This window comes from Lygodium microphyllum, unplaced genomic scaffold (assembly GCF_053477565.2).
Source record: "Lygodium microphyllum isolate KBCC unplaced genomic scaffold, Lygodium_microphyllum_v1.1.10 scaffold_66, whole genome shotgun sequence".
NCBI classification, from domain to species: domain Eukaryota; kingdom Viridiplantae; phylum Streptophyta; class Polypodiopsida; order Schizaeales; family Lygodiaceae; genus Lygodium; species Lygodium microphyllum.
Genome location: NW_028229549.1, coordinates 573,877 through 601,553, shown reverse-complemented (window position 1 = coordinate 601,553; position 27,677 = coordinate 573,877). Strand labels below are relative to the sequence as shown.

Sequence of the window (27,677 nt, the reverse complement as noted above, 5' to 3'; positions counted from 1 at the left end):
TCCAAAACACTCTCAAAAAATTTCAAAACAACCAATCATCACTCAAAATCCATAAAAAATCAACCATTTAGACCTAAAAAACAACAAGAATCAATCAAAAATTCAGTCTTTTTCCACTCTCAACAGTCAGGTTTAGAACAGTTGGTAATCATGCCCAAGAGTGGAAGACAATCAGTTTCTACCACTACGAAAGCACCTATCTATAAAGTATTCATGATCACACTTTAATGTTGTTACAACTCCCCACAATTCCATTTTTACTTGTGCATATCTGTTTTGACGTTCATTGAGAACCTTTACTCCAAAACGAATTGCATACCTATTACCTTCAAGATCTTCTTGGCCAACAACCTATCCTATCCCAATGGGACTTGTATCCATAAGTGTAGCCCGAAAACCCTTGAATTCTCAGGCATTAGGAGGCACATGATAATCATGCAGTCAATCTCTATTTCGATGATGGTTAACATATACAGTAAGAAATTGGACAACTCGTTCATTATCCTTGCTTCATATTTGAGCATACGAAGAACCATCATCAATAGCTTTTGTTTCCAAGCGGGCTTCAGAAATGTAGGGTTTCCCAAGAATGATAGGGTAACTACAAGAGTCTTGAATAAAGAAGTGAAAATTGTCTTTTATATCTCCATTAGTTACCTGCACATTAGGACATGCAGCACATAATTTCCCAAAAGAGTTGTTTGCAACTCTCAATTTCCAACCTGGATCAACAACTATGGGCCATGCGGCACTTTCATAGAGATTCCTTGCCATGACATTTATCTCAGAGCCATGGTCTAAGAGTGTAATACATGGTGTTTCTTTTTCTCCAATTTTGACAACTATCTCCATTATTGCTCTTGCCCAATGCGTACGGGAGTAGTGACTACTTGGAATGAACCGAGCTTCTTCCTCCTCATGTATGTGTTGTAGACGACCTTCTTTTTGAGAGGCAGGTTGCCCAACTGGTTTGGACCAGTTGACCATTACATTTTCAGCCTTTACTTCTTTTATTTTTACATCCATGGCTTCTTTATCTGCAGCTTCAACTGTTGCAATTAATTCTTTAACTACTTCAAGTTGAATTCCTTGTGCAGTCAACTTCTCTTCATCCTACACAAAAACTTGAAGAGCTTGCAAAAAAGCATGCACTATTTCTTCAACATCATCACCAATTTATTGTCTTTTTCTTTTGATTACATTAATAATTACATCATGGAATTCACATTTGACAATTGCAAGAATTTCACCTAAGGTGAACTCAATTTTACTTCCCATAATTTGTTCTTCTAGAACTTGTTTGAGATCAGTTGCAATTTTTATGTTAGACTGCAATTTGTAGCATGGCTACTTGCCTTTCTTCTTTCCTTCAGCCTTCTTTGTTTGTGACGCATCTTCTATCTCTTGGTCTGGGTTATATTTTCAGCAGGTTTTGGTTGTTTAGGCGTTCTTCTAGTTACCTGTTTCAGAGGGCCAGAAGAGGAAGGCCCTAGTTCATCTTCTCTTGTTATCTTTTCTTCAATCAAGACGTCTTTGTGATTAACGTTGTCAAAGAGATTGTGCGAGAGCTGCAGAACACGGGGTTCAAGGTACAGCAAGAAATGAGGCTAACAAGAAGAACTCAAATGTTGGAAGTCAATGATCACTATATTCCTTATCATAATCATAGAGTTACAACAAAGAAATTGAGTAAATTCATGTTCTTGATAAGCTATCATGAACAGTTTTTGTATTTCAACAAGTACAGCATCAAGTAAAGACTTGCTCGTGGTCGTTCAGCTGTAGCATGCCATGTTTGAAGATGAAAATTCTATCGAGAGGATTGCTGAGAAGGGGAACTGGATTACTGAACTTTCAGCCTAAACAGAGCCTTTGGGATACTTGCAACATGGAAGTTGGTTACATCAAGCGATAAAAAAAAACTGTGAGCTCTTTCAGATTTGCTATCCAGGGAAAGACCTGTCCATGAAGTTCACAAAATTGCAGTCCTTGACCTTCACCTTGCAAACACAGTCTGAAATGGTGTAAACATTCTGGTTTGCAAGAAAGGAGAAACAGTCTGGATCCTTGTACCTATTGATCATGGCTAGTGCCCGTCTGACAAGTTTGAAGACTGCACGTTTGAATGGCTAAATTAGCTTCAAGCAAAGCAGCCCTTTGACATATCTACTCAGAATTACATTGCAAAATTAGATGCTGAACAGGAATAGAGAATATCATCTGTGATGTTCTTCCATCCTGCCTCAATCTTCATGCGTGTATTCCAATCAAGGGGTTCTCTTTTAGGGGATAAGTCATGCAAGTGATCTACCAAAGATCCCAACGATAAGTATTCATAAACAAGAAGTCTCTGATCACCATCGGCACAATAGCCTATCAAATTAACTAGATTGGGATGATGGAACAAACTGAGCATTAAGACTTCAACGAGGAATTCTCTGTTTCCTTGTAGACCATTACGATCAAGCTGCTTCACTGTCGCAACCTGGTTGGTACTCTCCAATTAGCCTTTGTACACTCGACCAAAACCTCCTTCACCTATCAAGCATTAGTAAAAATCTGGGCAGCGATATGGCGTATATTACTGACATCTTTTTCCTTTTTCCCATCCGAAGATTAGCTATCTTCTCTAAACTGGTCGTGTAAGACATCGATTCATCTTAGCAAGCAAATCCACAACTTCTCTGGACAAAAAGCGGCAACAACGGTAGGAGAATCTGAGGCAAAGGTTGCAGAATCTCAGAGAGATCGATCGCCAAGTGAATTTCGGCTCCTGTTAATGAACGAAAAGGGGATTGCTTGTCCTGCAGCTCCATTGGTAAGTGTGCGTGCTTCAAGGAAAGGACAATAGCCCGCCTGAGGTGTTGGATGCGAGCATCGACCACACATCAAGTCCAAATTTTGAAGATCAATTTCCTGATAAGGATCGTATAGCCATGGGTAAAACAGAGTAGCTCTCTTAGTCAATATGTTCACCAATAAGATTCACACGACCTGAAGCTCGGGCGCAAACCTCCGGGGGGGGACGCAGAGTAGAGTTGCACGAATTTGGAGGACAATTGGGGGAAGCGGAAGAGAGCCTCATCTAATTGGGACCCTTCGCCTCCTCCATACACAGGCTCCAGCATTCATCTGCCCCCTTGGTCCTCTCCTGGTCGATCTTGCATTGCCCGACGCTGAAGGTAGCCACCAGGGAGAGGTTCATCAGAGGGCAGTAGTAGCTCCCTTCTTGTGTTCTGAAAACCAGGCGAAACAGCGATCCATTCAACTCTGATCAATCCCCATCCTGATTCGAGCTAAAATCTGTAGATGCTGTGGTTGCACGCAGTGCTGGAGTATCTAAGCAGGCACCCCAAACAGCACCTTTATGACCTTCAAATGTGCCAATCCAATCTCCTGTCTCTCCATTCCTCAGCATAGGCTTCCCATCTCAGAAAAAGCGCAAGTCCGAACAATATGCTTGTGCTCGAAAGAGTGCAGCTCATCCCCACTCCAAGCATCCCAAAAACTCCTCTGATCGATCTTGTCTTGCCCGTCTTCAACATGCCCCCCTCTCGGAAAAACCCAGCGGTCCCTAAATGCAGACTCGCCGTCCCAGGTAGACCCACCACAGACACCAAAAACAGACCGAGAGATCCCAAAAAGCTATCTCATTCAAATTCTTTCCCTCCAATTAGCATTACTCCCCCTTCCTTTTCGCCACAGAAACGAAAAAGAAGGAACCTTTCCTCCCATTCAAGCGCATGACAATCCATCTTTTTCCCTCCCTTTTTCCATTCGAATATCCTCCCTCTATCTTTAGCTTCCTATCTTCCATTTGTGAATTCCTCTTTTGACGCATAGAGACCAACCATACAAACAGCCTCGTTTGGACAGTATATCATAGTCTCAACAAAATCAGGGACCTTATCACTGGAGTCCTGATTACAATCTGGATCTGTGAAGGACTCATTGTAAGCTTGCCCCAAGTCTCGGATGCTCCCACAAACAGGACGGTCTACAAAGGGTAGGATAGGTTTTCCTTCCTATTATAAGCATCGTATATGCAATACATTTAAGGGAATATATACATACATTGAATGTAGTTTATTAAAATGCACCACACAAACAATGAATCACACGCAGAAATTAACACAAATGCACAACAAAAATGGAGGTGTTCACGGCTCAGATGCGCAGCAACACGACAACGTCAGCCAAATGTGCAAAGGCAGAAAAAGAATCTACCGGTTCTTTCCAACCAGTTAATCCTCAAATGCACTGACTAGCATTAGATAAATCGCCTTTGGCTACTTTACCACGTTCCATTTGATCTAGAGCCTGCATCCATACTTTAGATTGCACATTAGCTTTACATGCTTTCAAATTAGATTTAGTTGACTCAATTTGCAGCCCATAGGTAGCTGCATCAATTGCTACGTAGGCATTTTTTATAGATAAATATTCTATTTTTTTTTTCATTCCCCCATTGCCAAAATTTGGCTCCAGTGGAAGACCAGTTTCAGGTGCATGAATTTTCTCGGCTTTCCAAAAGACAAGCTTCTGTGCTTCAGCCTCACGGAAGGCAGAACACTCCCTCTTGTCATGTTGTTGGTTGTTACACCAAATATATCGCCTCTTAAAGCCTTCTCTCATGGGTCTTTCAGTTGATGATTGTCCTCGCTCTTCAACTTTGACATCTAGCTTCTCCACCTTGGAACTAATTTCTGTAAGATTCAGATTAAGGCCACACATGCTTTTAATGAGTTCATCCATGACATCATTCTTAGAAGGAACAGAAGAAGAAAGAGTTGGTTGGTTAATCAAAGGAATAGGGGATTTCGAAGGTGGAACAAGCTCCATCAATAGATTTGTTTGGAGTTGAAGTAGTGCCCAATCTTAGTCGCATACGCTCTCTTCGAGAAATCGTGTTAACTGCATCAGTGACATATGTCCATGCAGTCTTGACTCTTGCTTCGGAGGTATCATCCTCTAAGTGATCAACAAGCTTCTCTTGTAGAATGGGATCTGTATCCTTAAGAAATAATTCAATCTTTTGACCTTCCATACTTTATTGGTCTTCAGCATCAAGTTGCCCAAATTTACTTTCCTATAGAGTTGTTGCAGCTAAACCTTTGTTGGGTTTCTTTGTTAGAATATCGAGCTCCCATTACTCTTCAATCAGTCTATCTTTATGTGTGTGATTGACATTAGCTAGATATAGCTGTACACGTGTGTGATATTCAATAAGTCGGTGTAGTCAGTGACTTAATCACAGTTAGTCTTGGTTAGTCATACCTATGTGTGTAAGTCTCTTTCAATTAGTATGATGGAAGAATAATGGAAGAACAACAACAATGAGTTGAGGCTCATCTTTTGCTCCACTCTGTCTCTCTCCCTCTCTTCCAACATGGTATCAAAGCTTGAATGCCTGAAGTTTGAAGGCTTGGCAGTGGCCATTTGACATCAAGACATCAGATATGAAGAAAATGTCATCAAAGGAGATTGTGTTTGCAACCCATTTTTTTGCAGAAGCTATATCTTGCTACAGAAATAACTTTTGGAGAAACAGCCCATCATTGTAGACTGTTTTGATGTGGTCTACAACTCTTTGCAGAAGAAAGTTTTTCAAATTCCTCACAGATTTTGAGATATTCAGCACAGATCTGTGCAGACTAACTGTTTACTGCAGTAAGCGCAGGTGATTCTAGGGCACCGGTGGCTTTCATCCTAACAATGTATATGCCCTTATTATCATGCATTTGAGCATGATATTGGAGTGTTAAATGCTCAGTTTTGGAGCTTATTTGCAGGCTGGAAACAGTGAACTAGTTGCTGTCCTGAATTTAGAAACAATATTTGCTATTGACAAATGCTTAGATCATACCACTTGAGTGGTAGATGCTTTTTGGGATATTATGAGTGCTGAAAGTCCAAATTTTGGACTGATTTGTTGCTGGTTATACCAGGGTATTGACTGGTTATTGTCTGCAGGACGGATACCTATTATCTTCACTTGACATACATGAAATATATTCTGACCGCTTGGACATGTATCAACTCCTACATAGAGTGGCAACTGAATGAGATGTTTTGTGGCTATTTTGAGGTCTGAATACTCTTGTTTTAACAGAGAAAATATTGTTGGTTATAGCAGTGAGCTAGATATATTTGGTACTACTACTTGCATACAGTACAAACATTGATACTTGTATGGACATAGTTTGTTGCTAGGATGTTTTGCCACTACCATATAATGTTTTGAACTGATTTGAGCTTGGTTTATGCTCAACTGACTGTGTTTTTTCATTGTTGGAATACAGTTTATAGCAAGCAGGTTGTCAGGAAAATTGTCTTGAATTCCAAAAAACTGTCCTAAATGGCACGAAACTGGTCCTGAACTATAGGAAAAGGAGTCAGATACTTACAGGTTGTATACATCACTGAATACCTAAGTTGCAACTATGGAAAATGCTCAAGGCACTAACAATATCACTCAAATTGAGGGAGAAAAGTTGGACAACAAAAATTTTACTTTATGGAAGTTCCGTATGAAGAATTTTTTGGTTGGCAGAGGCTATTGGGACTTATGTACAGGTGATGAGGCTGAACCTGAAATACATGAAAGGAATCCGACAAATGATCAGAAAAGGGCTCATAAGCTATGGACTGAGAGAGCATGCAAGGTGTTACATTGGTTTTCCTTATGTATATCAGATGATATGGCTATATAGATTACTAGATGCAGTTCCCCAAAGGATGCATGGGACATACTCATGAAGCATTATGGAAATGTAACACATGCAAGAAAGATTCAGCTAAAGCAACAGTTCAATAACATGTCTAGGAATGGCAAAAGCATTTAGGCCTACACTACAGAGATCAAGAACATAGCGGATCAGCTTGCCACCATTGGATCTTCAATGTCTGAGGATGATATGATTTTAGTGACATTAAATGGACTTGGTAAAGAGTATAAAGCATTTGATACGTCTATTTCTATGAGGGCTAAATCCCCTGATTGGGATGAGCTAATTGCTTTGCTAGTGCATCAGGAAGTTAAGCTTGGGATGAATATAGGTTCTAGTACGTCTCAAAGCAGAGACACTATTCTTTACTCTAGCTAGCGTGGCAGTCAAATGATCAGTCAAACAGAGATAAGGACTGCCATTACTATGGCAGATATGGATACATTGCAAAGGATTGTTACAAAAAGCAGGGAGATATGAAGGCAAAGGGCAAGCAGCATGGGCTCTATGCATCTTCTAGTGGTGCTCATAATGAGCAGATTGACAGATTGTTTGCCATGTAGCATGTGTCTAAGAATGCATCTAGGTAGAACAAAGATGAGAGATGGTACATTGATTTAGGGGCTTCAAATCATATGACACCCCATGGAGAATGGTTTGATGAGATGGTTGGAGGTTCACATGGTTATGTGTGTACTGGGGATGATACCCAACATGACATTTAGCACACAGGAATTGTTTCGTTGTTGATGCCTGATGGCAAGAAAAAGAGCATGCATGATGTACTACATGTACCTACAATAACCAAGAATCTTTTGTCAGTTGGACAAATGGCAGAATAGAATCTGTAGGTGAGATTTAATAGAGATGGGTGCTTTGTTGAAGAATATGGTAATGGCTGCAAATTGATTGCTAGAGGCCGCAGAGATGGCAGAATGTTTACTCTTGATGCGTCAATTCCAAAATTGAAAGCAGCCATGTTCGCACATGATGATGGTGCTATACGGGATGTTAAGATATGGCATAAGAGGATTGGCCATGTGAATGTACAAAAGCTAAAATCTATGCAGCAGAAGGAGATTGTGCTTGGACTGCCTAAGTTCAAGTATCATGACTTTGGGCATGCATGTGATGCATGTCAGTTTGGAAAGCAAGCACGGTTTCCATTTACAAGACATGTACGGAATAGCTCACGACCCTTGCAGTTGGTACATTTAGATGTATGGGGTCCATCTCATAATGCTTCGTTTGGTGGTGCTCATTACTATGTATCCTTCATTGATGATTTCAGTAGGTATACTTGGCTTTACATACTGAAACATAAGGATGATGTGTTTGATGCATTCAAGGACTTCAAGAAGCTTGCTGAAAATGAGTTGAGCTGTAAAATTTCATGTCTTAGATCGGATGGAGGTGGAGAATATGTCTCTAATTACTTTGACAGGTACCTTGCTAAACATGGGGATCAAAAGACAGTTAACGTGCAGCTATACACCACAGCAAAATGGTGTAGCAAAAAGGAAAATTAGGGTATTGATGGAATTGGCAAGAGCTATGCTGAATGAGAAGAGTTTGCCAAATGGTTATTGGGTTGAAGTAGTAGTGACTACTGTCTATGTGCTGAATAGAACCCCTACAACAGGGATTCATGATATAACTCCATATGAGAGGTTGTGTGGTCATAAGCCTGACATTTCACACTTGAAGGTATTTGGCAGCATTGCATACGTACATGTTCCTGATGAGAAAAGAGGAAGAAATTGGATCCTAAAGTTTTCAAGAGTGTGTTGCTTGGTTATGCACAAGATCGAAAAGCTTACAAGTGTTATGTACCATCTACACGTGTCTACACATGAGACATTGATTAGCAGAGATGTTGTTTTTGATGAGCTGGCATCGTGGTTTGGTAATCCTGTTGTAGTGGCTACTGATGGATCAGTCCCAGCACTAGTAATATTAAAAATACACCTACAGTGAGTACATCCATGAGTGGTCCTATAGGTGATGGGTCACCTACCGTAAGTCCTTGGTCAGGACGCTTGCGGAGTCGTACTCCTACGTCCACTGACACAGATATGTCAATGAGGGGGAGATTGGATAAGGGAAAAGAAAATATGCTCTAGGATGTGACAGGTCCACTTACAACAGGTTATGAGTCATCTAACAGTCACTCTCTCCCTCTCTTCCAACATTCTCAACCCAATCAGTGAAACTTTTCTTCATCATTAGGCCAGATTCTTCTAAGAAAAATTCTTCGTGTAGGGCTTTTTTAAATGCAGCCCAATCTGCATCTCACCGGAAAAGACCATGGATTCTTTCTTGAAGACCATGCTTGGCTAGCCTGGACAAATATTGGCTCCATGCATGTTGTGATACACCAAAGAAGAGCATTTTCTCAACATATAAACGAATGAATACATAGAATTTTTTACCATTAAATTGTTTCAATTCACGCCCAACTTGTTCTAGGGCCTTAATAGCTGTGGAATCAATCTTCTCTTCATCTTGCCTTTGTTGTTGTTGTTGTTGTAACATTTGGATTTGTTGTTGCTGGGTCTACTACAGTTTGCACACCAATTGTTGTAGAGCATCTCCTGAAGAATCCCCCATCTTGGAGTTTTCTTACACCAACCTTCATGTCAGGTTCACCAATGTCACAACGTGTAGGGCTGAAGGTCATCATAGGGGTTTGGTAGACAAGATAATTGGAGACGTGGCTTCAAGAGATAAGTAGTTTGCAGTGAATGCTTAAAGGTTCAAGAGGTACTTCACGGTCTTTCACAAGGTTTTGAGAAAGAAGAATGTTTGGAGTTCAAGAGTTTAGACTCCAGAGATGTTAGAGATAAGAGAAGAGTTGAAGGTTCCAAGCCAAATCCACGGCTTCCAATTGCAAGTTCTTAGCATAGATCACAAGCATGTTACCTCATAAGCTTTAATTCAAGCCAAGTTTGTTTTCTTGACTTTAAGAGTAATCACATATTATAAAGTTAAGTACAAGTATAAAAAACAACCCTGCGTCCCATCATTCAGCTTTGTATGATTACATTCAATGTAAAGTGAAGCTTATGAGTCAATTACAAGGCTTGATGGATAAAGAACTTTTCTTCAAGAGAGCTTCAAAAAAAGATTCATACGAGGTTAAGTTACCACAACCAAGAAATAAAGAGGAAAAGATCCTCTTCATTCAATTCATAGCATCTATGAATGGTCTTCAAGCATTTCCCTACCATAGGGGCACATAATACTTGCATAATTTGACAAGAAATCAATTGTAGAGCAAGAAATGAAGTAAAAGTTCAATGTTGTAGCCAGTTCTTTGAATATGACTAAAGATTTCAGCCTAAATCAGCCCATAAAACTTTCAAAATTCACATTTGTTGATAACATAAACTTTCCCTAACAAAGAGTGTATAGATCAACTAAGTACAAGTATAAATCATACCATATGGAGCAATAGAGAAGTAAAAAGCATTGTTGTCCTCAAATCACTGTGAGGGCTGCCTATTTCATCCCACATTCATGGCATTTAACTCCCAAGAAGACACTTTGATGAGGTACAAAAACAGCCCTATATTCAAGAACATGTAGTAAGCAATAGGTAGCTTGTAATAGGCATGCAGAAGTAGGGGAGAAGAAGGAATTCCTGTCGCCCTTTTTTCCTTTAAAATTGGCCACCTATTTCAGAGCACGTAGTATAGAGCAATCAAGATGCTCTCTTGTTACCCCTTCCATAATGATTATGCTATATCCACTTGCATCAAGCATAGCAATGCCATGAATCTTCAAGGGGAGAAAGATACTTGATGATGCCACAAATCTTTGTTTGGGCTAAATTATTCAGCCCACTTTTCTTCCTAAAATCAAGTCAAGAAGGCTTCTTGACATATCCCTCATCAAGCTTCTACAATAGGAGCTTGTAGTAAGCTTTCCAAGAGCAAGGATGAGCCCTTTGGGTCAAGATAATCAATAGAGCAAGTAGATGAATTTCAGTCCTTCAATTTACATGATTGGAAGACCAATAACAGTCCCTATTCAGCTCTTAAAAGACTCAAGAGAGTGGATTTAATGTCACTCTTGATATGGGAGATCAAACTTAGCATACACAGGTCAGGCCTAGTCCTCCCTCAAGACTCATACTCGAGCTCCCCTTTTGTATGGGCTACTACCCTTTGAATACACAGTTTGGATAGCCATAAAAACTGTTTGTTCTCTGCTAAAAGTGCTACTTACTTGGCAAGAGATGAAGGTTCCACCACTCCTTTATTCCCAAGCTTGAGTTGTATTGCAAAGCTCCACTTTGAGTAACACTTGTGTGTTTCGAATCTGTAGATCTCTTCTCCCAGCCTGCACCCTTATTCAGTGCCAAAAGTTGCGCTGGCTTTCTTGCTCACGACTTCACTCCCTCTTGCCAAAGTTATATTTCATGCAAGTCATATAAGGCATATACAATGCATATGCTCACTAACATAGTATACTTTATGGACTTAAGTGATTCCTCACTCTAATGAACTTGTGAGACATGTTATTAGAATAACTTCATCACTAACATATGTAATCGTGGCCTCATCCAAGCCATTTGATTGTCCATGATCACATATACCATGTCATATGCAGCATGTTTTGCAAAACTCGTAGCAACTTCATGTAAGAAATACAAGGATGGTTAAGAGTAAGTATCCAAAATAAATCATCTTATCAAGGGCCCATGATAAATTTATTGCATTTTAAGGTAGAGAGTCCCCACCTTTATTACACCATGTGGTATGTTGGTGGACTTAGGTTTTTATGATTATTGCACTAGGCAAGATTCTATGTAGTATGTCTAGACTTCAACTAACTAAGTGATATTTGTAAAGGATAAATGTTTTATATTTAGACCATGAGCAAAGAACCTCATGACAACGATCGAATTCTTTCATCTTAGCCCACCCCCTTCTTTCATAGAATCAACCATGGAAACACAAAACAAGAGGCGAGAAAAGAGAGAAAGACTAAAAACTGATATTTCCATTTACTCAATCATTTTTCATGTGGATTGACGTGTTGGAGAGTGTCCAAATTCTCTATCTTGATGCCCTCTTCCCTCAACTTGATGCCAACAGGCACAAACAATCATTTTTTAATCAAGGAGGAGGCACTGAAAATAATGGCACCCCCCTCCCCCGATTCAAATTTGTAGAGTTAACCCTCTTTAATCCAAGCTTAAGGCTTAAAGCCTTAAAATAACTAGTTCAAGTTTTGTGTTTTCACAATGCCAATAAGTGGATTTTGGCATCTTGGTGAGGCAAACAAACTAAGGTTCGAGATCTGACTGGACAACTGGCTCCGTGGCATCGAAATCTATAAAGTTAGCCTTTATCATGCACTTTTTGGCTCTCAGATCACATAGCTTCTTTATAACGTGAAACCTTGAGGGGATTAAATGGGGGGTCAAACGATCTCTAATCAATGAACCGAGGCTTGCATTGTGTTCCTACCATTGAACTCCATCTACGATAACTCCAGCTCATTGATCCGCAATTGTTTCAGTTTGCATGAAAAATTGGTATTTTACGCCTACCGAGCCACTTTTCCACTTCAAAAACAGGCTCTAAAAATCCACTATCATAGCTATTCAACAATTGGACTCTTTTTTGGAAGCTTGGGTTCACAGATTCAACACCTGTAATAAGGTCCCAATACCCTTTGCCAACTAGGAAATTTTCCATGCAAAATTTCCATATTGCATAGTTATTATTGTCCAACTTCTCACCCACTATCTGTGCAATATTGTCAAATCTATCTACATTTGCCATGTTTACAACTCTATGTATTTTCTACAGTATTTGAATAGATGGTGCTTGACTCCCTACAAACCAAGTTAACCTTTCAATATGCTCCAAGATTTCAAGTGCAATCTGTCAAGCTTCTTGCAGCCTATAAATAGATTTTAGAACTGAGCTTCAGATCCTCATACTAGTGCCCCAAGCATGCATAAATTATGCCACACTAGTTGCCAACTATCCACCTGATGTTGGTAATGCCAAAGTGAAGCAATGATTGGTTGAGATCCTTTGATCATGTAAGCCATAAAGCAAGTGCAAATTCCCAACTCCATGCTAATTTGTGGCTGTTGTTGATGACCTTCTAATGAGCACTCACGATTGCTATATATCCTACTACGAATGAGCTTCAAGTGGCCCTAAATAATACTAAGTATGTTAGCCCATTGGTCATGGTACCCACTTGCTAATGTTGCCCATTCAACCCCCAAAACAACAAGTGCAGTCTAGACCGATCATGCAGATTTGTTGCTAAAGGTGTCGGTGTTGTTTAGCTCCATCACATGCTCTAGTGAAGGCCAATGACCCCTCCTTCCAAGCCCTAATAGGCTCTATCAAGTGTAGACTTCAAGAACATTGATAGATACCATTCCAAGTGTAGTCTGTGGCTATCAATGCACTTCCATAGGGTTCCTTCTTCAAGCTGTAGGTCAAGGTCACTCTTCATCTTCTACTCATTGCCACATAAGGCCTTCCTGCTTTGATATCATGTTCAAGATGTAGAGGGAGAGTGAGAGATATGGAGAGAGGCAAGCTCAAAGAGCACAGTGCTCTCAATAGTATTCTTGATTATTCATTGAGTAACCCACATACTACACACAACTACAATATAGTTCAAACCACAATGCTAACCTAACCATGTTCCTAACTAGAGTTAGATCTCGACTCATTTATTGAGGCACACATGACATCTAGCTAACCTATAGCTGGGAAAAAAGAGCTTGATTGATTCATCATAGCTCTTGCAACTTTGGTAATAATCCTATTCTTCCTTTCTATAGTAACACCATTCTGTTATGGTGTATACTTGCATGTAATGTGTCTTCTAATCCCATGGTCTCTCAAGTAGTAAGAAAAATCATTTGACATAAATTCTCCTCCATTATCTGATCTCAAGCATTTTATGTAACCCCCAAATTTCTTTTCTGCCATATCTTAAAACTGCAAAACTTTTCAAATGCTTCACTAGTATGTTGCAAAAAGTACACCTATGTCATCCTATTGAAATCATCAATAAAAATGATATAGGACCTACATCTTCCACTCAAGGAAACATTCTGACATGGACTCCAAATGTCAGAGTGTGCCATTTCCAAAGGATAAGTGCTCACTGCCCCCCCTCTTGAAAATGGGAGTCTAGACTGCCTGCCAAGCTGATAAGACTCACATACATGATCAAAATTGACATATCCAAACCTGTGTAGACTACATCTATTTCAGCCTTTGCGAATTCGCATGCGTAATCCTTCTATGTCATAGTTTGGCATCTTTATATTGTCCATGCCCAATCTCAACATACACAGAATTATTGTCCATATGGGGGGTCTCCTTATGCATTATTAGGGAAATGTCAAATCACCTTAACTGCCAAGATTGAAAGTCTACCTGCCATCTTCTATGTGTTGCCTAACACGGAATGAGTTGGTAATGAGGTACTATTGGGATGCCTATTTAAATGACTCATCAAGTGTATACTTGACCTCCAACTACAATGTATCCATTTGGAGCTACCCAGCATCAAGGTTATCACAATTTTCAGCAAGGGTACTAATGCCTCAATGGAAAAGGAAGTACCATCGATGCTCCCCATACACCCCAATTCACCCCTCAAAAAGAGAAATGATTCTCTTCTCAATGAGTTGCTCAAGGCTTGAATAGCCCATGATAGGCCAACCAATTAGATATATCCATCCAATAGGAACAATCAACTATGGGTTTTGATGTTTTGGAACAACACATGCATAGAATGAATGACTAGGAGAAAGTGAGCATCGTACATTAACTATGTTTGTCAAGTGTGCATACCTACCACAAAGGATAAAGTCGGGTCCATCAAGATCCATAGTTTCCAAGCTTAGAATGCGATAGAACCTTGTGATAAAAGACCGCAAGGTTGCGAATAGGAAGGCACAGGTTGGAAGAGTGTATGGTCACTCGCCTTCTCCTCGCTAGCCCAATTACGCAAGGAATTGTGCACAAATTGTGGGACTGCGCAAAACAATGCCATGTGTTTTGTAAAGCATGGCGGTCTATTCGAAGAACGAGCAGGAACAGTGCGCTAAGCTTCCAATTCGAGGAGGGAGAGGAGGTTATCTTCACATAAACAGCCTGGTGTCGAGGTGAGCCCAATAGTTAAGTTACCGAGAACCTATAGATTTAAGTTGGCTATACTTGCCGGGGCTTTTGGTATGAGGCCCTTCTTGACCCACCGTTGATGGTAAGAGGAAGACAAGGTGAGGCGAAGTAGAAGTGGAATGGCAAAATATAAACGGTTACAGCTCCACCTATGACATAGGGGATATAGTGAACACGTATGCTGAGCGCAGTACTGCAAAGCTCATACAACTAGCACCGTCTAGAGTTCATAACGATTCCGGCATCCATGCATAATAACGGCATATACCTACGCGTAGGTAATTTATTTACTTCAAGAACAAGTCCAAGTCAGAATCCAAGCGAACGCCGGCGGCCGGACGATGATGCTCCGGATTTCACGGGAGGCAGGACGGCGGCTCCAAATATAGGCGTGTGCCTGGTGGAAGTTGGATAGTGTCCCACATGTGAAGCTTGCCGCAAAATGTACGATCTAGATAGCCGCAGTTGGCGCGCGCTCGCCCTTTCGTTCCTGGGTGTATTGTGACGCCTGTAACCCGAGGAGGGGGGAGTATACAGTTGTGTGGATGCCACCGGTCACGTGCACTGAGATGTGGGGCTGATTCGCTGCCGTTGCAGCGGCGCCCATCTCCAAGTCGCGAGTGGACGAGATCGTTGCCGCCCGGAGGTCTGGCAACTCTCCGTCCTCGAAGTAGGGGAGACCGCATGAGGCCGGAAACGGAGCAATGCTACCCCTCGCTCCAGACAGTGGAGGGACAACGCCACCTTGTCTGCAGGCCGACCGTCGGCCTCCTCTCAGTCCCCGGTGACAAACCCGATCTTTTATTCATTTTACGTACGTACGTTCTCACACGCGCGTACTAACTAAGGCATCTTTTATTCATTTTACGTACGTACGTTCTCACACGCGCGTACTAACTAAGGCGCAGCCTTCCCCCAATTTATTTTGGTTGCCCCCTCGAGGGCTACTATTCCACGTGCTCGAGCACCGGCACTGCCCGCGCACGCACATACCACCACAAGCTACAAAGCACTACACTCGTGCAACCAGGTTAGCTATTCGCTCGGAGCCTGCTATCTACTTGCCAGCACCACATTTCTTGGCACAAGAGAGAGGCACTCCCACCCCATGCGCGTTTTCCAACACCAACACCCATTCTTCATGGGACTTGGCAAGAAAAGCCACCCTTCAATGTAACCGAAATCGAGTAAAGCCCCATCATCATACCAATGCCCGCTCCCTTTTGTATAGGAAACATTCACGCCGACCGTCGGCCTCCTCTCAGTCCCCGGTGACAAACCCGATCTTTTATTCATTTTACGTACGTACGTTCTCACACGCGCGTACTAACTAAGGCATCTTTTATTCATTTTACGTACGTACGTTCTCACACGCGCGTACTAACTAAGGCGCAGCCTTCCCCCAATTTATTTTGGTTGCCCCCTCGAGGGCTACTATTCCACGTGCTCGAGCACCGGCACTGCCCGCGCACGCACATACCACCACAAGCTACAAAGCACTACACTCGTGCAACCAGGTTAGCTATTCGCTCGGAGCCTGCTATCTACTTGCCAGCACCACATTTCTTGGCACAAGAGAGAGGCACTCCCACCCCATGCGCGTTTTCCAACACCAACACCCATTCTTCATGGGACTTGGCAAGAAAAGCCACCCTTCAATGTAACCGAAATCGAGTAAAGCCCCATCATCATACCAATGCCCGCTCCCTTTTGTATAGGAAACATTCACGCCATTGGATCCGGTCTACATGAAAGCATACAAACGAGCAACAACTCTACACGGGCCTCAGAGAACTTCGCTTCTCGCCTTTCGAGTCGTACACCGCTCCATGGAGCCGTACGGAAATGGGGATACGAAGGTGGTGTCAAAAGAAAGATGCTATGGCAGTGGTAGTGCCACCGCGTGACCGCAACATGGTTACACAACCCACCTCGCTTTATCCCCATGGAGACACTCAGACCTTCTTCAAAACTTCAGCATGCTCCCATTCGAGGGAGCTTTTTTCCTCTTCCTCCTGACATGTTCGGCGAAAAAATCGCCCCTTGAACTAGTGCATAGCCATGTGCAATCATCCAGCCGCCAACATCGCAAATATATGAAAGACACGCCATTGGATCCGGTCTACATGAAAGCATACAAACGAGCAACAACTCTACACGGGCCTCAGAGAACTTCGCTTCTCGCCTTTCGAGTCGTACACCGCTCCATGGAGCCGTACGGAAATGGGGATACGAAGGTGGTGTCAAAAGAAAGATGCTATGGCAGTGGTAGTGCCACCGCGTGACCGCAACATGGTTACACAACCCACCTCGCTTTATCCCCATGGAGACACTCAGACCTTCTTCAAAACTTCATCATGCTCCCATTCGAGGGAGCTTTTTTCCTCTTCCTCCTGACATGTTCGGCGAAAAAATCGCCCCTTGAACTAGTGCATAGCCATGTGCAATCATCCAGCCGCCAACATCGCAAATATATGAAAGACAAATAAGAGCGGAATGCGGGGCTCGTCTCATTGGGAAAGCGGCTTTTTCACTGTAAACTAAGAATACAGAGAAGAGTGCGATGTCTGCGTCAAAAGATGGTGCTCACAACAAAACTCGGCTCCCACAACATGGATACACGACCAACCACCACGGTTGACTGTCATTGGGTGTAACTATCCCACATACATCCGAAAATATGCAACCTATGTGGACCTACGGGTGAGCTATCGCGACACATTGGCATCCAAAGTTTTGGACCATCACCTAGATCTGGCACATCCACGATGAAAAGTGACAGTTGGAAGCCCTTTTTTCGGAGCTATACAAGGCAAGGAGTTTGGGCTGGCTATGTACACAAATGGCTAACTACGTGGTCGATCTTTTAGCTGGTCGCTTGATTTTTTGATGTGGTCTAGAAAGAGCTATTTTTTATGCTTACCCTAGCTATGCATCTGTTGAATGAAGGAGATTCACCTTCTACAATAGAGCGGGAGAATCTTGAAGGAGCCTTGGTTGATGAACCCTCAAGTTCACGTGAATTTGATGAGGGTTCCACCACACATGATGTGTATGAAGTCAGTTTAAATAAGCCTACTTGGGCCAAAGACTAGATCTATTATACTATACTTATGTAGTGGAGCTCGAACTTGCAACTCTAAATGATGTCTGTGGACACAAACAATCCTACTTAAAGGGGATGTCTTCACATGGAGCTACAACAACTTAAAGGGGATCCCCCCTACTGTTTCTGTGGACGCAATCCTCCTGAAACAGGGAAGTAAGCTGGACTAGTCTTTCCTATAGAGCATACAAAATGGTGCTAAGGTGGTGATAAGGATAAAGAAGAATAGTCAAATTCATTTATATACGGACTTTAAAGAATTGAATAAGCAAATAGTCGAGGATTATTGTGCCTTGCCTTTCATTGATAAGATTTTGGATCAATTAGGGGTAAGATATGTGGAGTATTTTTCTAGGTATAATCAAACAGCCATAACCAAAGAAAAGAAGTCAAAAACAACATTTATCATAGCTTTTGGTACTTTTACAGACCACGTGATGGCATTTGGTTTATGCAATGTCCCAAGAGGACAGTCAATAAGTCCTTCGGTGATATTTCACTTGAGGATCTCGATGTATACATAGATGATGTGGGTAATCAATAGCTTGTTGTATTCGGTAAAAGATTTTGGTATTATTGAGAGCACTATATTGCTCTAAATCCATAGGAATGTGTACTTGGGGTGCTTATAGTTTACTCTTGGGCCATTTTTTGAGTGCACTTGTCATTGCTACCAATCGTGAAAAGGTAGTTGTTATCCGAGCCATGAACCATCCACCCACCACTCCCAGGGAGGTCCATAGTTTCATCTCATCAATCTTGTACCATCATAGGTTTATTAGGTATTGATGTTACCTTTTAACAAGATTAGGTATTGATTTTGTTGGACTTGTGCATCCTTCATCAACATCGCATAAGCTATAAATTATTGTTGCAACACATACTTTACAAAGTGGTTTGAAGCCCATGAAAAGCTAGTCTATGTCTGTGGAACTCACTTTCTAAATAAAGACATTGACAGAGGCTTTGAACATCAAGCACAACAATGGGCAAGTTGAGAGTACCAACAAGTAACTTCTTTAGTACAATTGGTTGAGATTAGATTGCAAGTGATATTGCATCAACCAGTGGGGAAGAAGAAACAAATGAAAGCACTTCATGATTTGCATACCAAGAAGTAAGCTTTTGTGAAGGGACAATTCATATACTAGATGTATGATGTGAACTGTTTCCTTGAAAATTGGAGTACAAGTGGGATGGATGTCATAAATATTGTATATAGGTAAAAATGGATCTGCAACCCTTCTAACAAATTTGTAGGTGGTCGAGTATAAAAGTAAGGTCAACTTTATTAAGCCTAAACGCTACTATTTTTAGGGGGATGACCTAATTGCAGATCCATTTGGTGCAATGTTTCCTAAAACAATCTCATTGGAGTTAAAAATTTATCCGTCCCTTGGGTAGTCTTTAGGACTTGCATCTTGTCTTCCTAATAATCGATTTTTTCAAAAAAATTGGTCCTTTCAAAATTCGATTAACAATAAGCCTCAAAAACCTAAAATTATTCATCAAAACTATATGGGTCGTCCCTTGCTGTCTACATGTGGCTTGTGACAATTGGAATTCATGACTAGCCCTTCATCCTAGTTAGTTTAAGATTGAAGCAACAAGAGTAGTGCTATTTCATTTCACTTGATTAGGAGTTCTAAGGGTGTAAGATTTTCTTGTCAAAGTTCAACACCCTTAGCTCTTCTTCAGGCTTAGGTCCTTGGCCAATTATTGCAAGAGGCCTCTACCTATCCTTCTTTAAGTTTCCATGTCTGCTAATATTTCTTTCATGGGTCTCCTTATGTGCTCTATCCTCATTGATTGGTCATACTTATGTGATAAGGTGCTGTAAATGTAGTGAAAAATCCATGGGATCTAGTGCATATATTACTAGATTTGAGGTGCTACTACTTATCAACCTCTCAAACTAATTGAGATTGAGCTCTAAAGATCATGCAAAGCTTCTCAAAACATCACCATAATGTTCTTGCATAGAAACATATCAAAATTCCTGACAGTGAGGTATGATGTCCTGAATATGCAGAAAACTGTCTTGAATGTACAGTAGTAGACTTGTAGGTAAAGTTGATCCAAAAATGGACTTTAATCGCTGCTCAAATGCATTCTGCAGAATCAAATCCAAGTATGTAACATCAACCATAAGCATGAATACTTGGTTTAGAATGTTCGAGACCAAGTCTAGAAGCAAGACATAATGCATACGTAGTCAAAATGTCATTCAACCCTATTATTCCAACAATTAAATCTCTGTCAAAACCAAGCAAAATGATGGCTCTAATCATGGACATAACATCTCCAAGTCATGTAGCACCTAATGGACATCAGATCATCACATAAGTGAATCATAAGTATTATTCACTCAAGAAATAGTTGCTACCCTGTTTATTACATTGAACGTATATCAACCCCAAGTGTAATACTACACTTCTGCTCAGTGCTAAGCATTAGATGCAAAGTCTGGAGCACAACCATGATGCCAAAAGAAGAGGAGCAGCTTTGCTGTAGGTCATGAGCATGCTAAAAACCAGATCTGCATACCCATGGTGATGATGCCTTCAGCCATGAAGAGATTGGAATGTTGGTCCAAGTGTTGTGGATGATGGGAAGGGTCCCTAATAAGTGGCCAATGATGGCTACCAACAAGCTCAAATGAAGAAGGAAGCTTCAAGCTTCAAGAAGAAGCTTCCAACCTTGTTGTCCTCCTTGCAAACTCTTCACAATGAACTCTTCTTCAACTTCAAGCTCTTGCATATGAAGAAATGCCAAGCTCCTGATTGCCTGAACCAAGCTCTGATACCCCTTTGTTGAGTTAGTTGCAATGGAGCTTCTGTGTAGAGATACATGTTGAGAGAGGGAAGAGACAGAGACACATGATTTGTGGTATTGAAGAGTATACTTCAAAAATGATTTTAGATAGGTATATGTACTATGTACAACTTGGCCCTTATGGGCGGGGGACATGGGCAGTGCCCTTTGCCCTTTATCCCAACAACCATAGTGGATAGGGAAAAGTGATGAAAATGAAGGGTTTTGAAGGTAGGATGCGAGTGCATGAATGGGTGGTATCTTCTTCACGTAGAATTTTCCTCACCTCTGCATGACTCACTCATGCTGTGTGTGTGTGTGTCTCCTCCTCATATCATGAGTTGTAATTGCGAAGAGGGGGGGAGGGGGCTTCCTTTAAATAGTTTCCAAGGGGAGGCTTTGTCTTAAGACAAATATTTAGTAATAGGGAACTCTTTTCGTTAACTATTTTATTATATGAGGATGAATTTTTGTTTATTAGTTAGCTTTAGAAGGAAGAAAATATTAATGGAATTAGTATAAATTTCTAACTTTATTCATACTTACAAAAACGAAAAGAGGGGGTGTAAGGGTAAGGGCTCTGTAGGTATACCAGGGAGATGCATACCGATGCACATATATAGGGGGTAGTACTCAATCAAGCTTTGCTTGGGTTGTGCTTCTACATATGATTCCCTAGGCTTAGTGGTGGGCCCTCAAATGTGCAGTGTCACAAGGGTGTAGTCCTGAGGTATGCCTCAATGTGGTATCTTTCGATATCATGAATGCAAAGATTCATTGATATAACTTGTGTATCTTTCCACTATGCCATTTCTATGCCTCATGATAGGTTATGACTTGAAATCCCATGAAGGTCCGAAACACGTGGTATAAGAGCAACTCTAGCATGGAGCATACTAGCTCAATAGGAAAGGAGGCTCAGGATTGTGGATAGGATCCCAATGCATTGTGACCCGAAAACACCAACATGACATGATGTGACAGAACACGAGACGACACAACATGGTGCGACACCCCACGTCCCAATGCCCCCCTGGGTGTGATACTTGCTGAAAATAAAAGTGAACTTGATGTGCAACAACCAAAGTTGAGAAGGAGCCCTGGTGTGATAAGGACACACTGCATACCAATCAAAATGACTCGGAGAGAGCTCAAACTATGGAAGGACATTGTTTTTGAAGAGGGCAAGAACTTGGAGAAGGCTTAGAAAGTAACAGATGCATAATGCAGCTTGGAAGAGAGAACTGAAGAGCTAGATGAGGACCTAGAGGAGGTTGACTACCAATTGATCATGGTGTCCTAAAGAGCCATGCTATGGCAAATCAAGGTTGCCCGAGACCTTGATATGGAGCTACAAGGAGAAATTATGTTGAGGTGGGATTGGGAGATTACTTTTGGATCTAAAGAAGCCAATGAGCAGAATGAACCATACTTGAAAATTCCAAGAGTTGAAGAATGGATTGAAGCAATCCAAATAAGAATAGAAATGCCAAGAAAAGCTAAGAAAAGAAGTAGGTGATAGAAAAAAAACATTTCTAGTTAAATGAAGAAGAAAAGGAAGTGTATTGACAATTAGGAGCCAATTGCTACTACCCGAAAGGCTACTATAGGGAAGACTATCATGAAGATCAATAACCTAGTGATTACTACCCAGAAGAAGATGGATGCTACTTTTCTGAAGAATACCCGATCTACTTCCACCTGCTAAAAGGAGATTACCCCTATGTTGACTACCCCCTAGAAGGAGAAGAGTACTACCTCTACCCCAAAGGAGTTCAACAAGAAGATAAAATGATAGAGTATTATGGAAAGGGAGAAGGATGGAGAATGGATGCGAGTTCAAAGATCTCACATAGCTGACGTGTTATCCCTCTCTACGAGTGTAATGAGATTACCTTGGTGCCCGATTGAGTTTCTTCCTCCCTCAAGCACTCTGATAGCTCCATGATTCGTGATGCAATCTCAAGCATCCTCAAGCCTCTCCCTCCAAGATCCATCCTCCATAGCCACGTGTGAGACGAGAGAAAAGAAGAGAAGAAGAAGAGAGGAGATGGTAGAGAGCTTCACCTCCAAGATCCCTCACTCTCACACACTCACTCCTTCACTCACTCACTCTCACACACTCACTCCTTCACTCACTCGCACTCCCTACCTCAAGCAACCACACGCAAGAAGCAAGAAGCAAGAAGAGAAGAGAAGAAGAGAGGAAGAATAAGAGTCCACTTTGCCATGCACCAAAAAATGAGCTCTCATTCACTTTTTGAACCTTATATACAGAACCCTCTTTCCCTTGGGCGGTCATCCCCTTTTTACATGGCCGGCCATATCCTAGGCCCTTTTTATTCATTGTTCTCCTATCTTCCTAGCTTCTTTCCTAACGCTTATCTACCTTTACAATTTGCACGAGTGAGAGCCCGCCAGCGCTCTTTTACAGAGGTTTTGGCTATGCCTTCATATTTAAAGGTGTGCCTTCTTGCTTTGTGGCTTCCATGGTTGCATCTTGTACTCCTGGTGGTTGTTTCCATGCTTTTAGATTTCTCTTGAGCGGCCTACTCTCTTGTAGGGCACCCTTTCCTTTTTTCCACCTTGTGCTTTTCCTGTTGATGCCTCGTTTTCAGCTTCCTTCACTTTGCAGTAAACATAGTAAACATTACCCCCCTCCTAGTTGAGTGCCAGGCCGAGTGCCAGCCCCATGGCACTACTGGGTGGTGAGTCGGACGGTGTGGCTGGGGTAGCTAGGTGACGTTTTGAGTTTGGATTCGAGCCTTGTTGGAAGGTATGTTGGAGGGATTCATGCCTTTGAATTTAAAGATAAGGTTGGACGAATTTGTGCATGGAGAGAGGTAGATGTGCGGATCCATCTTTAAAATTGAAGATATAGTTGGACAGATCCGTCATGTGGTCCTCAGTGGTTGCCTTCTCCTGTGTTGTTCCAAACAAGCTTCTTCATTCACTTTTTGACTAGGGTTGTTGCATTCGCTCCTTGCTTTGTTGTGCCTGAATGGTGGCATGTCACATAAAATACGGAGTGCATTGCATGGACGATGGGGCCTCTGGTCGGGGTCATTGTTTGTATTTGGAAAGAAAAGAAGGTGCACTACTTGGGGTGTTTGTGCCTTATCGTGGAGTGCATGGTACCCGTGTTTGTGGAATTGGGAGTTGGGTGCCCTCGGTGGTGTCCCACACTTGAGGACCCAGTTTGTGCCTAAGGGAGGTGCGGTGCAGGGGGCTTAGGGTGAAAGGTCAAACCATAGGCAAGATTTATCTTGCTAGGTATGCCCTACCCTTGATGTGCCCTAAGCATGTGTCCTGGGGGCCGAGGCTAGGCATGGAAACCCTAGATGTAGTGATTGTGGTGCTCAAGGTGCTTTTGGGGGGTTCAGTGTTTCTAACTTTTTTTTTTGAACGTAGATGAGTATAGATGGCATTTGGATGCAAGGGGTGCTCTTAGGCTCCACCCTAATCTTCCTCGGATGATTCACGATGTGGTCTTAGGGACTTAGTCAAAAAGGTGTGGCTCTGCATGTATTCCTTGATGTTAGCCTTTGCATTAAGAGGTGTGGTTGACAAGAAAGGATGATTACACCTCGTAAAGTGGCTATTGCTCATATCTTCAAGAATCCTCATACAAAACGAGGGAAGCAGGGTTGCCCTCATCATGAGCCTAGCCATAACGCAGCTATCTATTCCTAGGTTAATGTAAAAAAAGAGTGGGGAAAGGTGGGCCTCCTTAGCTGTTGGCTTTTGTTTAAGTAAGAACCTAATGGTCCTAAGGTAATTGCAAGTAGTTATGAAGGTTGGGTCCGGGCAGGAAGAGAAATCCTTGAGGAAGTGGTTGATGGGTGGGCGCAAGTCCCTTGCTTTAAAGGTCATGCATTCCTCAGGAGTTGTTGCATTGACATTGTAGATCTTCGGGAAGTCATACCTACCATGCACCCCCTATCATAATCCACTCCGTGTTTGCAAGGATAGGGCATGTAGATAGGATCATTGCGTTCTTCTTGTAACGTGCCACAGAAGGCCATCCATGCATCAAAATTGGTGTCCTAGATCCTCCTCCACTACTTTCGTTGTGGCTCATAACCTCGGACAGCTTTGGGAACCTAATAGACCTTATCGTACCAGTAGTCTGTGGGTTCTTGCCTCCATTGTGTGATTACAATGCTTCGCTCCTTGACCCCTTGGTTCGCTAGAGTATTGCCCAAATGAATGATCCTTTCCACTACCTCTAGGAGTAAGACTAGGTCCAGGCTTGTGGATAGAGGAAGGAGAACTCGAAGGGTTGGGATTGGAGCTCCCGCTGTTGCCAGATAGCCAGCTCCTATGGCCAATTGATGGGATGATGATCCTTGCGTGGTGGCATGGGCTCGTCAGGAAGCTATTGTGGCCGTGCTCGTGCTCTTTGCTGGGCTTGCTCCACAAGTTCCCATTTTCTTCTTCTTGCAGCAATAATGAGCTAAGGAACTTGGGCACCATCTAACTCTTCTAAGGGTAGATCAGACAAGGGCAGATTGGGCTCTCTGATTTGTAGTTCTTCCTTGAATGCATGCTTGAAGTCCGGCCCTTCCTCAGTGTCTTGTTCGATAGTGGGTTGGATTGGGGGTGGATGGGGGCTGCTCTTGTTCCTCGAATCCAAGTTCCTTGAGCTCATCGGTGGAGAGGCCGGCTTGTCGTAGGTAGTTGCATTGTTGCTCCTTGGTTATGCTTGGACCGGTTGGGAGTATGCGTTCTTGCAGGCCATACCTTAAGGCTCTGGTTGTCAACTCCAAATTCCTTTTCATTCTCTCCACTAAATCCTCTCCTTCAACTTGTTTGACATGAAGCAAGTGCTCAAAAAGGCTTACCCCTCTATGTGTTGGAGCATGCTTAAGCAGCCTCAGCTCTAGATTCTGCGAGCACCCACTTGCACTCCGCCATTGCTAGGCACTCTGTCAACCTTCACACTCTTTCAAAGTTGTGCCTCTCCCACCGTTGTGCCTTCTCTTCTAGATCTTCCTTGCTCCTTTCCATCTCCTGAGACAATATCATTACCACCTGTTGTTGTTCATCCCATACTTCCAGCATTTGGATCTTCTCTTTATCTTGACAGTTCAGCTGCTCTTTAGCTATTCTTCTACCTTGATCAACCCACCACGGACAAGTGCTGGTGGGCCTCTGTGAGCCTTTCTAACTGATCTTCAGTAGTTTTCACTTGGCTTTCTAGCTCCACCAGGTGCAGTTTTCTTTCGGTCATGGCCATGTCTATTAGTCCCTCCACTTCCTACTGGGCATTTTGCAAGTTGTCCTATAGGCTCTTGGTTGCTTCTTCTATGGCTTCTTCCTTTTCCTTCAACACAACTCCTATCTCTCTTTACATCCTTCCTTGATCCTCCATTGCTAACCACAATTGGAATACCAGGACATCCTCCTGTTCTTGGTGTTGAGCTTAAGCAACTTGCTTAGGCAGCATCCAACGCTATGACTAGAAGTGAAGCAGTGGGTTGAAGAACCAAATGAGCCAATTACCACAGACTTACCTCCTGAGCACAACGTAGAAACTCAAATAGCGAGTTTGATGCTAAACTCCATGCCTAAATCCTTGCACATCAATGCTTTCTAGGAAGGCACGAAAAAGCATGTAGTCCTGCTAGTCCTAGCTCTAGGGGATGTCACAAGAAAGGGAATTGTAGACACAGGGGCAAAAGTGAGTGTGCTAAGCCATGCACTACTCCAAACTTGGGGTTACACACAGGTTGAGACTGCTATGCTCAACGTCACTCTGCAATCCCTGAGTTGTAGGAGAGCCATAGAGTGGGGCCGCATCAAGTAGCTGAGGGGTGCTCCTTGTGTCTATTCTATGTGGTGTATAATACTAATATGTGTAGGGACTCCCTATGATGAGGAGTTTGGGAAGCGTTATCCATTGGACTACGAGCCATACAAAAAAATATCTAAATTAGAAGTTAGATATGTGTGTAGCCTCTGGATGCTCCTGGTTGCGAGGCCATGGGTTGTTTTGGTTGAGCATAGAGGCCTAGCTAGAGCCTTAGAGCCAATATTGGACCCATTTTAGGTCTTGATTTTTTTATTCCTTCTATTGACCCTCTATAGTGTCCTGTAGAGCCTCTGTCTTTGTTTTATAAGTCTTTTTTTGCTTCTGTGAATGTTTTGATGGATGGATTTTTAGTTTGGGAATGTTTTGCAATCTTAGGAGAGGAAGAATACAAGCTCAAAATGGCTCAAAGAAGTAGAAGAAGTAGCTAAAGAAGACTTGAAGTGAAGACTACAATGACAATGATAGTAGTGAGTTCTTTAGGGATATTGTAGTGGCTTTAGTGACTCTTCATATCAGACATACCTCTTTTGTGAGGGGTATCCACAACCAATAGAGGGTTATTGAGGATTATTGATTGTATTTCAGAGATTGAGAGAAGACTATGAGGACATTGAAAATGAATTCTATATCATGAAATTCCATTAAAAATGGAGCATGCTCTTCTGTTTTTGTGGTTCTTTGATGGATTCTAAGAAGAATATGAAGAATGTGACCAATTTTGTTAAAGATAAAGCCATGGGAGATTGTTTCTATGATGTTGGATGAAGTTTTGTTGTGCTTGGTGTTCTTTTTCATATTGCGGTTACATAAAGGATGAAAACATGCTTATTGATGAATACAAGATAGATTTTCTTGTAGTAGATTCCTTTCTTCCTTGGTATTATCTAGAGTGCACTTTCAAAACTTCCTCCTTCACGGCAGATGTAGTTAGGACCACAACTTTGGGTTCTGGTAGAGAAAGGTGACATGGTTGGATCATCTTTAGCAAGTGGTCTTTGAATTTTGGGACTAGATTCAATAGCTATCCCAAGGGAATG

General features: G+C 42.0%; 1 non-coding gene across 1 annotated transcript; it reads left to right on the top strand.

Annotated features, from left to right (window-relative positions):
* The first annotated feature begins 15,409 nt into the window (after positions 1–15,409).
* LOC148008829 (signal recognition particle RNA) lies at positions 15,410–15,658 on the top strand. The gene has a single exon (XR_015689900.1).
* Positions 15,659–27,677: the final 12,019 nt, after the last annotated feature.